The following is a 7,025-nucleotide window of genomic DNA, read 5'->3' as shown; positions in this document are numbered from 1 at the left end:
CTTCTAGAGATATTATAACTAGAAAATGCAATCATGAAATTCATTTGGAAAAGTAAGAGATCCAGAATAGTCAAAGAAATCTTTAGGAAGAAAAGCGAAGCAGGAAGTATCACAATACCATACCTCAAACTATATTACAATGCTATAGTAATAAAAACAGCATGGTATTGGCACCAAAACAGACATGTAGACAAATGGTACAGAATAGAAGACACATAAGACAAACCCACATAAATACAGTTATCTCATACTAGACAAAGGCACCAAAAACATTCATTGGAGAAAAAATAGTCTCTTCAACAAATGATGCTGGGAAAAATGGAAAGCCATGTGTAACAAAATGAAATTAAGCCTCTATCTCTCACCCTGCACAAAACTCAACTCAATGCAGATCAAGACTTAGGCACTAGAACAGAGAACTTGAGACTACTGGAAGAAAAAGTAGGCCCAAATCTTCACCATGTCAGCCTAGAATCTGACTACCTTAACAAGACTCCTAAAGCACAGGAAGTTAAACCAAGTATCAATAAATGGGATGGATTCAAACTAAAAAGCTAATTCTCAGCAAAAGAAACAATAATGTGAAGAAAGAACCTACATATTGGGAGAAAATCTTTACCACATGCATCTCAGATAAAACATTAATTTTTAGGATATATAAAAAAAACTCAAAAAACTTCACACCAAAAATCCAAATAAACCAATCAATAAATGGACTAAGGAACTGAACAAACATATCCTTCACAGAAGAAATACAATTGATCAACAAATATATGAAAAAATATTCAACATTTCTAGCAATTAGAGAAATGCAAATCAAAACTACTCTAAGATTTCATCTCACTCCGATCAGAATGGCAATCATCAAGAGTACAAGCAACAATAAATGTTGGCAAGGATGCGGGGAGAAAGGTACACTCATATTTTGCTGGTGGGTGCAAATGGTGCAACCACTATAGAAAGCAGTATGGAGATTCCTCAGAAACCTTGGAATGGAACCACAATTTGTTCCAGCTATCCCACTCCTTGGTTTATACCCAAAGGACTTAAAATCAGCATACCACAGTGATGCAGCCACATCAATGTTTATAGCTAAACTGTGGAACCAACCTAGGTGCCCTTCAACAGATGAACATATATATATATATATATATATATATATATATATATATATATATATATATTACTCAGCTTTAAAGAAGAATAAAATTATGGCATTTGCTGGTAAATGAGTAGAGTTGGAGAATATCTTACTAAGCAAAATAAGTCAAATCCCCAAAACCAAAGGCCAAATGTTTTCTCTGATGTGTGTATGCTAATTCACAATAAGGGGTTGGGGGGCTAGGGAAAAACAGAGTTAATTTAGATTAGGTAGAGGGGAGTGAAGAGAGGTGGGAAGGGATAAGGGAGTAGGAAGAATAGTAGAGTGAGACAATATTAGTACCTCATGTACATATATGACTACATGACCCATGTGATCCTACAATATGTACAATCAGAAAAATGAGAAATTATACTCCATTTATGTATGATCTATTAAAATGTATAAATGTATCTAATGCCATGCATAACTAATTAGAAAAAATTTTTAAAAAATTTTTAAGAAGAACATGGAGGTAACTATTTGGTTCAGTAGAACTTCCCACCACAATACTCTGCAGAAAACGCAGGTGACCCAGGCGCTGACAATGGTCTGCAGAGGGGAGCAGAAAGAAGCCTCTTTTCTGCCCTAGTTCTGCAGGCTCCACACACTCTGGGAAGAGAGGGCAGGACAGGTCGCTTCGCATGCCTGGGGTCTGACTGCCTGAGGCCTGTTTTCCCTTCACAGACTCATACCAAGTGACTGATCACGTGAAGGACGACACTATTTGGTTTCACTCCTACTACTTTTCATTTACATTACACATTGAGTCACGAGAAACAACTGTCATTCTCTGAGGGTGGAAACTGCCATGATTTACAAAGTTAAGAAGTAATTTTCTTGTAAATCACAAGATGACTCAGTATGGACCATGAAGCTGCTTGGCTGGAGAAGCAGCACGTGCGTGATGAGAGCATGGCCCCCTACTTCAGTGACCTGCGGAGCAAAGCCTGGCCTGGCGTGTGGCAGCTCCTCCAGGAGCAGAAGCCTGGCAGCCTCATTGCTGACATCGGAAGTGAACAGCCAGGTACACACCCTGGGCTATGACTACTGTGTGCCATTGGTAGAGATTGCCTGGAATAGAGGATGTGAAGTCATGCTGTGTGACAACCTTAAACTCCCCTTAGGGATCACAGCTTCAATGCCATCATCTCTATAGGAGTTATACATCATTTTTCTACAAAACAAAGAAGAATCTGAGCAATAAAATAAATGGCCAGGATTTTAGTTCCTAGAGGACAGATGATGATTTATATTTGGGCAATGGAACAAAAGAACCAACGCTTTGAGAGGCAAGATGTGCTTGTTCCATGGAACAGAGCCTTCTGTTCCCAGCTTTTCTCGGAATCCCGTCAGTCCAAGAGAAAAAGGCAGTGTGGACACCCAGAAACAAGTCATCCCTACCACCTCCCTTGCTCAGAGTATGGCTATTGCATTTGTTTTAAGGAGCGATGTGATTCCAAACGGTCCCACAACATGGACTATGAACCTGTTATGGCTAGAACCTCTTGTGGAAACATTTTGAAGGAAAGCGAGAAAGAAAATGGAATCTATAAAACATTAGGAAGATCCTTCCGTTCCTGGTTTTTCTCCAGATCTTTGAATGAATTCACCCTGAGGAAGCAAATTGAAAGAGTGAGACCCTTGAAAACCACAGAAGTTTGGGTCAATATCACATCAGTCCCCCTTCTAGACATTCCAGTTTAGACTTGGATCACCAAGAGCCATTTTCAACAAAAGCATCAAGCTTAGATGAGGAAGTATTTGTAGAAACTTCTCGAAAACACTTGGAGTGACCGAGAGCTCCAGGTACCTCAAAGCACTTAAATGGAGACCATCAAAGAGAAAGTCAGAGAACTGGAGAGGGGAGCTTTCTGGTCAGCACTAATACCAGTGAGAACCTTGTGGCTGCAGGTAACTAAGAGGAAGGCAACCCTTCTGCCAGGAAAATATTGAGAAGGATTTCTACTGTCAACTCTACAGATTCCAACCCAGATGACACAATTTCTGTCCAAAAGCAACAGCCTGACATTTTGGATTCCAGAGCCTTTATGCGCTACTACCATGTGTTTCGTGAAGGTGAGCCCTTTGACCTGCTGCAGGAGAATGGGACGGAGCTCCCTATTCTGAGCTCTGGGAATGATCACGGCAACTGGTGTATTATTGCAAAGAAAAAGGAAAGTCGTGATTAATTGGATCATTTTAGACAACTTCTCCAAAAGATGAAACATGATCCTTTCACTCAGTTAGATATGATTACCTGAATTTGCGTTCAATTTTATTATTTTTAAATCCACATATGCTTTGCTCTGTAAGTAATATGAACTGATAATCTTTTTAATTTTTGGGTAAGCATAGCATCCAGAACCCAAAGCATTTGACATAGGATATTTGTGCTTAAGTGTATGTTGAAAGATCTGAAGAAGCAATAGAAGATGCCCTTCAGTACAGTTTAGATTTTATTTCCCCCCAAATGAAGAAATTTTATGACAGTATATGTATGTTAGTTTTCAGTACTATACATTGATTTTAAAAGATTCTGCTGTTAACTATACCTTTAAAAACAGTACTTTTATAAAGTAAGGGGGTAAATTTTGGTTCTCAGGTAATAATTTAGATCTATGTGTAAGATAACAAGGAAACCTATTGTGTTTCTCAGATGAACAGAATATTGAAACATGATGGAAATTTTTATTGTCAAGGCCTGGCTTCTACTTAAAGTTTTCAGAAAACTGAGAGACAATGAAAGGAAAGAGAAGAGTCCCAGATAGGGACTTTTTTTTTTTTTTTTTTTTTTATTGTAAACAAATGGGATACATGTTGTTTCTCTGTTTGTACATGGAGTAAAGGCATACCATTTGTGTAATCATAAATTTACATAGAGCAATGTTGTTTGATTCATTCTGTTATTTTTTCCCTTCCCCCCACCCCTCCCACCCCTCTTTACCCTCTATACAGTAGTTCCTTCCTCCATACTTGCCCCCCTCCCTAACCCTAACTCTAACCCTTCCCTCCCCCCCATTATGTGTCATCCTCCACTTATCAGCGATATCATTCGTCCTTTGGCTTTTTGAGATCGGCCTATCTCACTTAGCATGATATTCTCCAATTTCATCCATTTGCCTGCAAATATCATAATTTTATCATTCTTTATGGCTGAGTAATATTCCATAGTATATATATACCACAGTTTCTTTATCCACTCATCAATTGAAGGGCATCTAGGTTGGTTCCACAGTCTGGCTATTGTGAATTGAGCAGCTATGAACATTGATGTGGCTGTATTTCTGTAGTATGCTGGTTTTAAGTCCTTTGGGTATAGGCCAAGGAGTGGGATAGCTGGGTCAAATGGAGGGTCCATTCCAAGTTTTCTAAGGAATCTCCACACTGCTTTCCAGAGTGGCTGCACTAATTTGCAGCCCCACCAGCAGTGTATGAGTGTACCTTTCTCCCCACATCCTCGCCAACACCTGTTGTTGCTCGTATTCTTGATAATAGCCATTCTAATTGGGGTGAGATGGAATCTTAGGGTGGTTTTGATTTGCATTTCTCTTATTACTAGAGATGTTGAACATTTTTCCATATGTTTGTTGATTGCTTGTAGATCTTCTTCTGTGAAGTGTCTATTCATTTCCGTATAGGGACTTTTTTATAAGGAAACTTTTCTTATGAAGCAAAGGAACATACAGGAGAGTCTAGTTGAAGCATTGAAGCACTGTTTATTTTAACTCTGGGGACAAATAGAGTCCTAAGGTTCCAGATATTTGGCCTAGGTTGCAGGTATGACTAGGATATGCAATTGGATTTTTAAAAACAATATCTGGGCATTGATCTTATTGAAGATGACCACATTCTATTAGTTATATTAGTGATTTAGGTAGGTCTAACTCCTATTACTAAATGTTGAATTTCTATTCAACTATTACTAGACTATTCATTTCATTACAGGGAAATGAATAGTTTGGGTATTGTGTGATCACTGCATCTATTTAATTTAATTTTGGAAGTCTGGAGAATGCAGATCATTTTAGAATATTTGTTTAGCATGCATTGGCCCTGGGTTCGATCACCAGAACACCTAAAGAAAATAAAAAAGATTTTAAAATCCGTGTCAGGGATTCTAAGACATAAAGATAATCAAGATAGAACTAGAGGCAGGAGAAACACATAAATTGACCCCAGAGTATGGTCTTAACTTCTTAATGAGGAGAAAATGAAAAACCTTTTAACTTCAGGGACCACTGTAGTCCTGTGTGAAAATCCAATTTTGTGTTAGTTTTCCACTAAAAAATTAACTGAAACAATTGTGAATGTCATTTGTTTTGGATTTCTTTTTTTCCGTCAGCTATTGTGCTGTAACCTAAAATGATGCTACTTTGAAGAAATTTTGAGGATTATTTTTAAAGCATATCTGCAAATTATTGATACTTCTATCTTTTGACTTCAAAATAAGATTGCATCATCACTGGTTTGGCGGGTGAGGTTGTCTCATGGAAATGACACATATGATTGGTATCATTTGGTGCATATTTTGCATTACAGGAACAAAAAAAGCAGACATACAAGTGGAGTATAAATTAAAATTTAATTTAGTGTGTCTTCCATTTTTTAATTAGGATATTAAATCATGAGCATAAGTGGTTTTCTTGGTGAAAATAAATTATTCTGAGTCAAAGATGTTCTTAAAAAAAACTAAAATTAAAAAAATAAAAAGAACATGAAGGGAAAAGGAAAGTAGAACAGAATTTTGGCTTCCTCCAAAAGTATGACTGGAAGAACCAATCCATGAGTTTTTGAGCTGATTCACTCCCTTGGACGAAATTGGGGATTAGTAAATGAGGTAGATGACATCCATTATTTCAGATAGGCAAGATTGGGTGTGGCAAAACACAGCTAGGCTAGTCTCATAGTTGGTATTGCTATCAATCTGAAACGTCTTAATGTCTTTGAAGAACTTCAATGATTCTGCAATAGGTTATTTCTAAGAATGGTATGTAAGTTGTATTTTGATTTTTACTACATTTTTAGTTTAAACTATTTTAGAAGAAATCAGAAGAGGGCCATAAAGGACTTTTTGGCAGTTGTCATTGTAAACCATAAATTTGTGTTTCTTTTCAAAGTAAAATATCTGTGTCTATCATTCAAATTAGTCTTTTTCTTCTGTTCATTAAACAAATATTTACTGTATCATGCTAAGTGAGATAAGTCAATCTCAAAAAACCAAAGGACGAATGATCTCACTGATAAGCGGATGATGATACATAACGGGGGGTGGGAGGGAGGCAAGAATGGAGAAAGGAGGGATGGAAAAGAGGGGTGGGAGGAGTGGAGGGAAGAGAAAAAAATAACAGGATGAATCAAACACCATTACCCTATGTAAATGTATAATTACACAAATGGTATGCCTCTACTTCATGTACAAACAGAAACAAGATGTGTCCCATTTGTTTACAATAAAAAAATAAATTAAATTAAAAAAAATATTTACTGACTAACTACTCTGGGCCAAACATGTAAAAGGTATTGAAATTTCCTTTCTTGCCCTCAAAGACAATAAAATGGAGTAGTCCTGTAACAGATTTTATATATGTTTTCTGTGTAAACAGATATTTCTGTTAAAAGTGGGATTAAACAGAAGGTATGAAAAAAATTGTACCAACTATTTAAACTAAGATCAAAGGTTCCTGCCTCAAAGTTTGAGTTTTATAAAGGTTTCATTTCAAATGACTTATTTTATCATCCTTCCTCTAAAACAGTCTCATAAATGGTCACTTACATAAACACTTGAAAAAAGTTGCAATTTGTTCCAGGCTCAAAGTGAATAAGGACTTCGCTCCTCTTCCTTTTCATGTACCTCCATGTCGGAAGGCAGCCCCATTAAAAA

At 37.0% G+C, this 7,025-nt stretch overlaps 1 pseudogene across 1 annotated transcript; it reads left to right on the top strand.

Moving 5' to 3' along the window:
- The first annotated feature begins 2,005 nt into the window (after nt 1-2,005).
- Nucleotides 2,006-3,333, top strand: LOC306665828 (putative tRNA methyltransferase 9B; annotated as a pseudogene). Its single transcript has one exon. The product of its transcript is annotated as a putative tRNA methyltransferase 9B (transcript).
- Nucleotides 3,334-7,025: the final 3,692 nt, after the last annotated feature.

Source organism: Sciurus vulgaris (assembly GCF_902686455.1).
Source record: "Sciurus vulgaris genome assembly, chromosome: 7".
Classification (NCBI taxonomy): domain Eukaryota; kingdom Metazoa; phylum Chordata; class Mammalia; order Rodentia; family Sciuridae; genus Sciurus; species Sciurus vulgaris.
Note: the sequence above shows the minus strand (reverse complement) of the source record. Positions and strands in the feature narration are given on the sequence as shown.